The sequence below is a fragment of the Strongylocentrotus purpuratus genome, unplaced genomic scaffold (assembly GCF_000002235.5).
Source record: "Strongylocentrotus purpuratus isolate Spur 01 unplaced genomic scaffold, Spur_5.0 spur5_scaffold_3, whole genome shotgun sequence".
NCBI lineage: Eukaryota > Metazoa > Echinodermata > Echinoidea > Camarodonta > Strongylocentrotidae > Strongylocentrotus > Strongylocentrotus purpuratus.
This window is the reverse complement of record NW_022145609.1, coordinates 39,366,192-39,378,237: the sequence shown is the minus strand read 5'-3', so window position 1 is coordinate 39,378,237 and position 12,046 is coordinate 39,366,192. Positions and strand designations below refer to the sequence as shown.

General features: G+C 39.1%; 1 protein-coding gene across 2 annotated transcripts in view; it reads right to left on the bottom strand.

The window, feature by feature from the left end:
- LOC575733 (Mnk1 protein) overlaps positions 1–11,039 on the bottom strand; it is a 35,274-nt gene extending 24,235 nt beyond the window's left edge. The window contains exon 1 of one of the 2 annotated variants that reach the window (XM_774812.5): positions 10,567–11,039. The gene's annotated coding sequence lies outside the window, so the exon portion shown is untranslated. Of the gene's footprint in view, positions 1–6,591; positions 6,666–10,566 lie in introns of those variants that run through there. The other variant, XM_011682492.2, reaches the window with a different exon arrangement.
- Positions 11,040–12,046: the final 1,007 nt, after the last annotated feature.

The following is a 12,046-nucleotide window of genomic DNA, read 5'->3' as shown; positions in this document are numbered from 1 at the left end:
CATCACTCACACTTCAATTGCACGCAGCGGGTGTGCATGCTAAGCGTACGCCGATCGAGCGGTACACTCGTACTGACTTTCACTTTCATTTGGACAGGGATTTATCAATGATTACTTTAACAATTTCTCATGCTATTTCTCTCGCTTTGTGACGGGGAGTTCTCACACTATACAATTTATCAGTTTCACGCGACATGCTCACAAAAATAACGTTGAAAGAGAAAGAAAATCATTCATTTACCATGCAGTGTTGGTACTCCCCGGCAACTGATCCAGACAAATGGACAGGATATGGCTGACGTACGTTGCAATTGCATGAGCACATGGGCATGCGCACGCATGCAATTTTTTTTACCCGGATGTAGCGGTACTAGGTCGTATTTGCTACGTTGGCCCAACGTCATATAGCCAACCAATATATACATGCACTATTTATCAGTAAAGATGGAGACGATATCGACCAACGTTAAACCAAGGTTGGCCCAACGTCGTGTATATTAGCCAACATATCCACCATTTCTCAGTAAAATTTGAAACGATGGACCAATATTGAGCCAACGTTAATAGCCAAACGTCGAATGGCCAATTAACAGCCACAATTTATCAGTAATAATTGAGACGATGGACCAACGTTCAGCCAACATTGGCCCAACATCGAATGGCCAGCCAAAAGCCAACATTTGAAATTTAAAATTGAGACAATGGACCAACGTTCAGCCGACGTTAGCCCAACGTCGAATAGCTAGCCAACCCAAAGCCATCATTTAAAAAAAAAATTGAGACGATGGACCAACATGAAGCCAACATTGGCACAACGCCGAATAGCCAACCAATAGCCAACATTTATAAGTAAAAAATGGAACGATGGTCCAACTTTCAGCCCACATTGGCCTAACGTTGAATAGCCAACCAAAAGCCAACAATTATCAGTAATATTTGAGACAATGGACCAACGTTCAGCCAACATTGGCCCAACGTCGAATAGCCAACCAATAGCCACCATTTATCAGTAAAAATAGTGACAATGGACCAACGTTCAGCCAACATTGGCCCAACGTCGAATAGCCAACTAATAGCCACCATTTATCAGTGAAAATGGCGACAATGAGCCAACGTTAGCCCAACGTCGAATAGCCAACCAAAAGCCAACATTTATCAGTAATAAAATTAATAGACCAACGTTCAACCAACATTGACCCAACGTCGAATAGCCAACCAATAGCCAACATTTATCAGTGATAATGGCGACAATGGACCAACATTGAACCAACAATAGCCCAACGTCGAATAGCCAACCAAAAGCCACCATATACCAGTGAAAATGGCGACAATAGACCAACGTTCAGCAAACATTGGCCCAACGTCAAATAGCCAACCAATAGCCATCATTTATCAGTGAAAATGGCGATAATGGACCAACGTTCAGCCAACATTGGACCAACGTCGAATAGCCAACCAATAGCCACCATTTATCAGTGAAAATGGCGACAATGGACCAACGTTCAGCCAACATTGGCCCAACGTCGAATAGCCAACCAAAAGCCAACATTTATCAGTGAAAATGGCGACAATGGACCAACGTTCAGCCAACATTGGCCCAACGTCGAATAGCTAACTAATAGCCACCATTTATCAGTAAAAATGGTGACAATGGACCAACGTTCAGCCAACATTGGCCCAACGTCGAATAGCCAACCAAAAGCCAACATTTATCAGTGAAAATGGCGACAATGAGCCAACGTTAGCCCAACGTCGAATAGCCAACCAATAGCCAATATTTATCAGTGATAATTGAGACGATGGACCAACATTTAGCCAACATTGGCCCAACGTCGAATAGCCAACCCAAAGCCACAATTTATCAGTGAAAATGGCGACAATGGACCAACATTAAACCAACAATAGCCCAACGTCGAATAGCCAACCAAAAGCCACCATTTATCAGTGAAAATGGCGACAATGGACCAACGTTCAGCCAACATTGGCCCAACGTCGAATAGCCAACCAATAGCCACCATTTATCAGTGAAAATGGCGACAATGGACCAACGTTCAGCCAACATTGGCCCAACGTCGAATAGCCAACCAATAGCCACCATTTATCAGTGAAAATGGCGACAATGGACCAACGTTCAGCCAACATTGGCCCAACGTCGAATGAGCCAACCAATAGCCACCATTTATCAGTAAAAAATGGCGACAATGGCCCAACAATTAGCCAACGTTGGCTTGCCGACTGCGACCCTGCCGACCGTGGCCGACGTTGGCCCAACGCCGTATTGTTATCTGGGGACTTTCACTGCATTGATTATAAGCCCTGTTCATGTCTGTCATAACCACAAAAGATGCTAATTTCTTCAGATAGCCTTGTAGCAATACATGTACCGTACATGTATAAATGAGTAATACCAGTACACTATAATGCGCTATATTTGTGTTTCCTGCTATTTTACACATATTTTGCAACTGTTTTCATCCACCCAGGCGCATGATTTTGGCAAAGTACAGTATTACTATCGGTACCTGGCAGATCTCCAAAATAGTTGAAGTATTGATGCTTTGTGCAGTGAACCATGCAAGGGCAAGGAAAATCAGACCAATCAAATCCTTCAATCAATCACAAGTTTGCAGTCTTCTATCTGTTGTTTACATAGTTGCGATCGATATCAAATAAGTTGCAATTAATATAAACTCTTTATAATATTATAGGGTCTAGGACTAACATGTGACTTACTGACAATGCATAATGATGCTCATTGAATAAGTGGATGAATACTATAACATTGCATACATCGCTACATGTAAACATGCATGTACAACAATGTTTCTCCAACACTACAACATTTCTGTTTTATTATAGTATTCCTTTGCAAGTATGACTGAGAACAGAACCGAGGAATATCACAGATGCGCATCAAGAATATTTCTCAGATACGAAGAGGGTTATGGATTGTGTGACTCACGTATCCACCTCTATCCCTGGAAGTAGAATACCACAGGGAAGAGCTCGATTGAACTTTGGTTTTCCTTTCTGAGAATCAATCACAGATGGAATGAGATCCCAGCTGTACCAAGCAGAGAACAGGACTTTGAGATCCTGCTAAAGATCAAGGATGGGTGAGTCTCAGCACGTCAACAACACCACCCTCACAATACAAGTTGCACCCTGACTTTGAAAAGTCTCTCTCACCTCACTGTGATGAATAAAAGTGTAAACAAGTATGGATCATACATGTATAGCCTATAACATAATCTTTGAAAATCACATCAGTCTAGATAGGTAAAAGAAACAAGATATATAAAAATCCCAGGAAGTAATTCTTTAAAAAGTACAAAAAAACATTTCCTGTAAACTAAATGAAGTGTTCCTTTTATACTATTAAACACTTGATTGACTTGAATTCCTTAATTGAATAAAAAGTCCAAATAAAAATGTTGGATTTCATTGCAGTATGTGTACGCCAACCTCATTTCATGATAAGACACACTATTGTCAATCAATAGGTGTATCATTTTGCAATATCAAAACTGTGATTCCCCGTAACACAGGTATCCAACAAAACTACCAGTATTGCACTGGAGGAAATACATGAATTCTGTAGTTCTTCACAATACTTGGGGATTTCCCCATGCAATGACATCACATCTATTAGGGGAAAAACCTGAAAAAACACTTCCATACATATAATGCACTGAACCAAAAATATTTTTTTACAAAAGTTAATGAACTAGTTGTCAAGCGCTGTACACAACAACAGCGTCTGCACTATGGACTATGCTGATGACGCATACTACATGTACATGTACATAGGCTCTGTACTTAAGCTGATCCACAGACAAAGACTGACAGAGCTAGGCTCTGCTCAAGGCTTTAGGAATTATGGTTAAGTGTCAAATTAGAGTCTACATTTGCAGACTATTCATGAACATTCTGTGAAGAAAAGAATGTACTTGGAAGATGACACTTTGAATATGACTGACAAAGAAAGCGGACAAAATATACAGTTCCTCAGGTAGACAAAGGAATATCCCTTCACTGCTATTATGTTAAAATGCGTAGAACAGGTGTACATGCATATTCACCTGTTCTACACATTTTTACATAATAGCAGTGAAGGGATGTTCCTTTGTCTACCTGAGGAACTGTATATTTTGTCCGCTTTCTTTGTCCGTGATGTTCATTGTGTGACAACAACTCTCAGGATATACATGTACAAAAATAGGCAAAAACCTCCCATGGATAAAAGAAAATACATCAAGCTGGGCAGATTGTCTCAACAGGTCCTAATTCCTCCTACATGTACCTGCTCCTACAAACAGCCATTGAACCCCCCATAACTAGTGATATCATTCCCAGAAAAACCAATTACTCATTCATTCACAAGCAAAGAGGATCTTTGACCGTGGACTTGGGGAGTGGCCTGCTGTGAGCAAACAATGCCATGATGATGTCATCGCTTCCACCCAGTGGTAGGAGAGTCTCTTTACTCAACCATAACAAATCTCTGAGTAATACAATAGCTTCACTATGGGGTGTTAATCAACTTCAGTGAAAAATAACAATGGTCCCTGGGTCTTTTCTGGGAGGTTCAAAGCATGAAATTACTGTTCCAGAGAATTGGATTAAAAGTACACAAATGGAAGATGGACAGGAGGGGTTATTTGTAGAAGAAGATACATTTTTAAAGATAAAGACCAGTTATGGTCATGCGATTGCATTGTGAAAGAAACGTTGTGAAAGAAACGTTGTGAAAGAAACGTTGGGGAATCGATCAGAAAATGTTGATCATCTCATCTAAGTATTGGTGTGTACTGGAAGGTTCTGGAATCATCAAAATGATAAGAAATTTGGCCCAGTCTTGGTAAAGTTACAAGCACTGTACACAGAAAGATATAGGCCTACACACACGTGCATGACACATGCGTTATATGTATCAGGTCCAAATAGATATAATAATTTACCAAATATATCAATTAGTAGGCGGTTTCTCAGCAAAATTTGTATGATCACGTATTAGTCCAAACATATTCTTTCACATGATTGGTAATAAGAGCTTCCATTTCATTTTTTTTTTTTTTTTGAGAGGGGGGGGGGGGCGTTTCCAAAACTGGTTTTTACCTTTAAGAGGCAGGCTCAAACATAAAAATTCTGTTCCATGGAATTGACAAAAGGCACAAAAGAGGAATATGAATAGAAAGGTTTTTTTGTAGAGGGGGTACTTTTTAAAAGGCAATTATTGGATCAAGAAAAAACAAATGAAAGGTGGTTGGAGGGGCTATTTGTAGAAGAGGATACATTTTTAAGGGGCAGGCTCAAAGATGAAAATACTGTTCCATGTAATTGACAAAAAGCATACAAAGGGAAGATGAATAGAAAGGGCTTTTTGTAGAAGGGGTAATTTTTAAAAGGCAATTGGATCAAGAAAAAACAAATGAAAGGTGGTTGGAGGGGATATTTGTGGAAGGGGGGTAGATTAAACAATTACAAGAGGCAATCAGTCAGATTAGGAGAAACCAATGGAAGACAGGTAGGAACATAGGAGGAGCTATTTTAGGAAGAGTGCGTAGAAATCAGGGGACAAAGACTCAGGGATACATAAAAGGATCTGTGGATTGAGTAGGCTATTGTGTTGAAGGGGTGGATTAATTCTTGCAGCGTTGCGGGGGAGCATTCCAATACAATGGCAGGTCCATTTAAATGCCTACATGTACAACCTCCAAAATGTAGCTGTAGCTTATGTTATGAGAGCTTTGAAAGTCCTGACTTTATACTTGGCATTCTAATATAAGGATATTGTTGCTGTACAAATTTTTGGATTGGGGATTGCATTTTGGATATAGGGAGAGAAGTTATTCCAAAGTTTGGGCTCGGCCACATAGAGAAGTCGGTCACGGGAGCTCGCCTAGGTAAATCGGTGAAGTCGAGTCATTCATTTTTTCCTAGCTTGAAACTATAAATACTAAATGTGCCTAGTCTTTCTCTATCTAGGAAAGGCATCACAACACATGTAAATGTACATGTACATTCATACATGTATACAATACATAAACAGTAAGGTTTCTTAAAGTACATCTTAAAGCTATAAAAACAATTCCAAATATATGTATCTGTAATTAAACTTTGAAGTACATACATGTAGATTAAAAAATGGAAGGCTTGCTTGATGATAAAATATAAATCTGAAATTGGTACTTTTTCCCTTATGATATTATGAATGGCAAAGTTTTCTCTAAAAAAGTTTGGCTACATGTTTGTGTAGGCTTTACATCTGTTCTGTATGCCTGGTTTATATGAATTTTACTCACAAAAAAGTATTTCACATACTCTCAAAGGTACATGGCATGGAAGCTCATTATCAAGCAAGGAACTGAAAGGTCATTATCAACAAATGAACCTTTTTTTCTGAATTCCACCATAACTTCCTGGACTAATATTACATGTAAACCATCTGCTTTTGATCACTTCAATAGCCTGTTGCCACAAACACAAACTTCAGGAAATAATAGATTTAAAAGTAGACAATGGATCGAGAGAAATTGAAAGTTACAACATGCACAGAAAGAAACTTTTCAAAAAAGTCAATCAATGTACCTTCCTTTGATCATCCAATTCAAGAAGACGAATCTGTAAAGTATCAGATGACTGGATAAAATATCCTCTTGAGGTTTAAAAAGAAGAACTGTATCACTTCTCCCACAAGTACAGGTAAACTTCCTGTCTATACCAGTCAGTGTCTTGGACTCTCTGCAGTGGTGTTAAACCACAAGTGATGCAGCACTGAGGCAATACCACCACCTACCTCTCACCAATGTTTATCGTTCTACTGAATAACAAACTCGAGGGCAATCACATATATGAAATGCAAATCAAAAATCAATTAGCAAACTAATCGTTCAAACATGCGTGATGAGGTAGCACCGATCCACCCAATGACCCACTAACTCGTCATGGATGGATGTAAACAAGGGAGTCATGTGATGCTGGGAGGGGGGAGGGGGCTGCTGCCGGGAGGGGGGAGGGGGCTGCTGCCGGGAAGGGGGAGGGGCTGCTGCTGCATCATCAATCTCCCATGGAAAAATACCTTGCAACCTAGTCACCTGGCGAGAGATAGACAGGTTTGAAATATCAGCACATCTGTTGTCGTCTCACAGCGATATGATTAAGGTTGATGAGATGCTCAACACAATGGGCTTTACCAAGAAGAAGAGTTGATTCAATGACCTGCATCATGCATGCATGTACTCCCATTCCACCACGAGCCAGGATGTCACATGGTGTATAGAGAGAGAGAGGGATTGGGTTCCCCTCACTCTTCAAAGGTTCCTTCCGCTCGCTCGGAGCTAGGCTAGCTTCCAATGATGCGCAGCTCAGTTCCAAAGTACAACCTGTACTTTCTAAATTGTTCTGAGCAAAGTCAACTCATTACCCTGTTCTCATGAAGATTGTAATGTACAATGTATACTTGTGGAGGGGGAGGGGAGCGCTTTACAATTACATTATCAACAAAAGCAAAGGAACCAAAGTTTGCAAAGCTCATCCATATTTTTTCGTTGTTGACAGATTGCCATGAGCTTCTACTAATAACTGTAGTACAAGTTCTGTACACATTCATGTTTTAGTTACACTAGGCACTATTTTAAATCTGACTGTGTACAGTACATGTACAAGTACATTTGTTTCTATCTTGTATGAAGTTGTAAATGTATATTTTTGTACTTTTTTTTATCCTTTTAAAAAAGCATTTGCAAAGGTACATGTAAATTGCGAAGTGGAAGATTTACAACCATAATGCAATGCATGCTGGGATTTATGTACAGAGTGAGTCATTTCACCCACCAGACATCTTCTGTGATAGCATGGGAAGACGACATCTGGCACCCAACCCAGGGTCAGGTCATTCACACACAGAGACTTCTCTGCTAGTTTGCAAGCAGAAACCCTTGTTAGGATTGTAAGACATTTGCTCAGGGACCCGTTTCACAAAGCCTTTTTGCAATGGCAAATTACAAAAATCAGTGAGATATCTGCTGATACTGGTAATCAATCAGAAGCAAGGATTTCAGTAGCTGACAACAAAGACTGTCATTTGTCACTGATGACAAGTTTTGTGAAACGGGCCCCAGAAGACAATATCTCTATGACAATTTCCTACACTATTTGAATTCTGAACTTCAACCCTGGATCAAGTACAATACCTATTACCCTAACCCTGGGCTCAACACTTACTTTTTTGAAGGGGATCCAGACCTAGTCCCAATTCCCAAGGAAATTTTCACTGTCAGTATGCAAGAGCCCTATGTAAAAACTTCATCACTTGGGGTGTCCTGAATTAGATTTTGGCCGTCCGTGTGTCCCTAGTGCCTGATAGTGTTGAGCCCTGACTAACCTACATGTATAAGTCTAAAAACCCATTAGCAACCCTAAACCTAACCCTATACATGTACATGTACTTATGACAAAATAATGCTCCAAGCAATTGTCGTTGAGGTGTAAAATTGGAGTCTGCTCTTGCAGACTATTTGTCTACATGCATCGTCAACTGTGCAATGGCACATGCCCTGGTCTTCGAAGGTCCCTGGGAAATATGGAGTTGTGGTATTCAACAAAAAAAGATATCGAAGTTAACTACTTGCTAAAATCATTTGAAGTGTTTTATATATTATAAATATTAGTTCTTGGACTTGAAAATTATATTTAAAAACTTTAAAAACTGCTGAATACAAACAACAAACAAGGGAAACGCTCTCGGCGGTCTCGCCTGCATTACGCAATTCAATATGATGAAAAATTGAGGTTGGGACATTATTCATAGACAGGGTGGCCAATTAGCAGGCCCCCCCCCCCCCCCCATGAAATCCTCTAAATATAATCAGCATTTTGAAGTGAATATTGACCAAGAGTCATTGGAAGAATTATTTACTATAATTTGTCCCAAGATTAATAACTTGAATGGAACATGAAAAAATAACGAAAAAATGATTATTTTTTTTAAATCCTCACATACTGACCTAAAATTACCTATAAAAATAAAATTGTCTATGCCAAACAAGGACATAAAATTAGCTGTGTAGAAATATAACTTTTCCCATTCTTACTTCTTAGTTACTTTGCATATAGGTACATGTATTCTTTGAACTAACGGTAAGTAAGTTGGAAACAATAAAAGAAAGTCTCGAAGCTCTCAGTAGGACTCACAGATATTTCTACTTTTGAAAAAAAGAACAGTGTAAAGGACGCAAAGAAGTACGAGATTGATGAAGTATTTCAATCGCATCCCACTTTTAATTATTATGTAACAAACACTGTTCTTTGACCATCATTTTCATGTAATGAAAACACTGAAAGCATGTAACACACGTCCATGACAATTGGGGGTTCATTGCTTAAAAAACAATAACAAGTTTATAATCCAGAAACCTATTTGCTAGATCTGATTAAAAGTTTGAAGGATAAAATGAAGAGATAAAGACCATCACACCACTAGCTCTTATCAAGAAGTGTGACCTTACAGTGACCCTGGCAGATCATACAGCACAGGACTGTCTTATCTGCTCACAGTGGAAACTTTTCAGAAACTTTCAGAAACATGAGTCTTGAGATGGGATTGAGATTGGGTCATTGTAATTTGAAATGAGAATGCTTATTTGGTATTGTCACAAACTGCATTTACATGTACATATGCACGTTAGTCACGTAAGCCAATCATGCAATTTGAATGAATGCAACAGCAATAAAACAAAACAATTGTGAACATGTACATAGCCTAAATATCGTCACAGTTGCGGATATTCCTGATCACAGTAAATTATTCTACATGTACAAGTAGATCTATCATTCAATGTTCAGCTACCTGCAGCTACCAACACACACTGAGCTGAGTCAACCATCTGCAAGAATCTTCAAACCTGAATTACTTGAAGGAGGCAGATGTAACCCGAAGAAGAAATCAATTAAAATCATAAAATCTCAAGCTCAAACTCTCTCTCTCTCTCTCTCTCTCTCTATTAAAGTATTATAACTCTCACTTCCTTCTTCCACATCTATAAATATATTCTACTTGAAGTAAAGCATCTTGATTACCACTTTGTGAATGCACACAAAACACTGGCAACGATATGACACCCTACTCTTTAATACGGGTAGCTTTCCCACATTTTATAAGTTATGGAAATGAAGGATAGACCTAGGTCTAGGCAAATTTATAATTAAACAACAAATTTTAATAGACTCTAAGTTACATTTCTCTCAGTCCCCCAAGCAAGGATTCCAAAACTAAACTAAAAGTTAATTGTATTTGTACATCACAACATTTTATATTTCCATACAAGCTAACTTGTTACAAATTATTGTCAAATAAACAAAACCAAATCAATGATGAATGAATATTTATAGACTCAAGATCTACACCCCTGCCACACTTCAACTAGCAACCACTTGGAGTAACAAGTAAAATGAAGTTAATTGTCTTGGACCTTTTTTTTTAGCCTTTTTAAACTTGATTTCCCCCCCCCCCCCCCAACCCCCCTTCACCAGCATGCAACATTGTCTTGTGACGAGCAAACTCACCTAAATGGCAACAAAGTAGTCATTGGAAGTAGTGAACTGGAATGTTAACGAATGAGTTGATTGGGTTAACTTGTTGAAGTTGATCCGTTTCCCGTGGAGCTTGGAAGATCAACTCAGTGCAGTGAGGACGTCTGAATGGATCTAGAGAATACGCAGGACAAGTACAAGCCAACTGAAAAGGCTTCGCGAGAAAAATTCGTTCGGAAAGGGGATTCATTTAATTAATTATAAAGCTAACGAAGACTGAAAAACATATTCGACATGACTCTTGAGGTATCTGAGGATGCGTTGGTGTCTTGTTGGCACAGGACCAGGCTTTGATGGGGCCAAAATAGGCCGTCAAATTATAATGCCTCTCCGGCCCTTCGCTTGCAGTCCTCTCGCCCTCGTAGTCCTCTCGTACAGTAAACCTCAATACACAAAAACAAGCCCGATTCGATTCCCAGTGATTTTCCACGTAGCGTTATATGCATAGCACGTAAACAGAGAGCGAACGTTCAACTTGTTTACAAACAAAGACTGGAATTTGACGACGACGCATCGACGCACGAAAGTACGCACAGCGTAGAGGTCGCTTTTTGCCTTGATGTCGCAGTGATCTTCTTTCTTGTTTTTCAATCCACGTATAGCGCATCCGGACAGTTGATATAAAACAGCAATTTAAATAAGTTTACAAGCAATCCATTTCCGAGACTTAATGTGTTTAGACAATATTATAAAGGACACATATTAAAGCGAAGCTTATCTGTACTAGTTTACAGGAGGGATTAGACCGCTCTGCAATGTCATGGACAGGTGGTTATCTCATCAACTCAGCTCTCAGTTAACATAAGAAAAAGAGGATCAAGGGGGACCAATGGTCACCGATTACCGTATGCATTGTTTGTTATAGGGCGCAAGTAGCTACAGGTAGTGCAGTGGGCATTTAATGATGATTGATGTTATTTGATGACTATTTTTTCGTTTAATCCGAACGACCCCAATACAATCAAATAATTCTGACTTTCGATAAGTTTGGGTGGGATAAATGGATCAAAATTATTATAAGCAATTAAAGGTAAAGACCAGTATTGGAAACGCCCCAATTTCAAAAAATGAAATGGAAGCTCTCATTACCAATCATGTGAAAGAATATGTTTTGACTAATACATGATGATAAAAAATTTGCCGGGAAACCGCCTACTAATTCATATATTTGGTAAATTTGTTTTTCTCATGGTCTGTGAGAGATATAGGGTAGTCCCATATAGTTACATCTTTCTGTGTATAGTGCTTGTAACTTTACGAAGAATGGGCCAAATTTAGTTATCATTCTGATGATTCCAGAACCTTGCAGATGCTAGATGCTAGATGATCAACCTTTTCTGATCGATTCCACAACGTTTCTTTCACAATGCAATCGCATGACCATAACTGGTATTTACCTTTAACCCAAAAAAAGGGAAAAGAAAAAAATAAGGAAAAAGGGAAAGGCAAAGGA